The sequence below is a fragment of the Morone saxatilis genome, unplaced genomic scaffold (assembly GCF_004916995.1).
Source record: "Morone saxatilis isolate NCDOM2014 unplaced genomic scaffold, NCSU_SB_2.0 Contig23, whole genome shotgun sequence".
NCBI lineage: Eukaryota > Metazoa > Chordata > Actinopteri > Moronidae > Morone > Morone saxatilis.
In genome coordinates, this window is record NW_023339796.1 from 13985195 (window position 1) to 13985717 (window position 523).

Below are 523 nucleotides of genomic sequence, written 5' to 3' on the forward strand. Positions count from 1 at the left end.
TGTGTGTGGTGTGTGTGTGTGCAGGTATATATTTCTGGAAAACTAAAAATGTAATGAGAGGACAAAGAGACACACACCATCTGCAGTCACTGACCAAATAAAACACAGCGTATATCTGCTCCGCTCATCATGAAGATTAATGCTGTTTGTCTTCCTGCATAAACATCCTCCAATAGATTGTGGGAACGTTAGCAAATCTCCTGCCCTTGGATCAGGGAGCACACAGCTGAGATAGAAAAGCTCACAGCTGTAGTCTGCAGTATGCTGAAGCTACACCAAGGCAGCAGTACGCTCCGCCTCCTGCACCACATTCCCAGGGGAGGCCAAAGCTGTGATCAAAGGTGAATGTTGCATGCTGTTTAGTACCATGCTAGTGAAGTCTGTGGGTGATTTTAAAAGGCAAAACTTACAAGTTCCTCTCCAAGTTTCTACATTTCTTTATTTGGAAGACAGGGTACATGTGAGGAGTATTAAAGTGTGGGTTTTACTCAAGCACTGTACCATTTTATGCTACTTTATACCT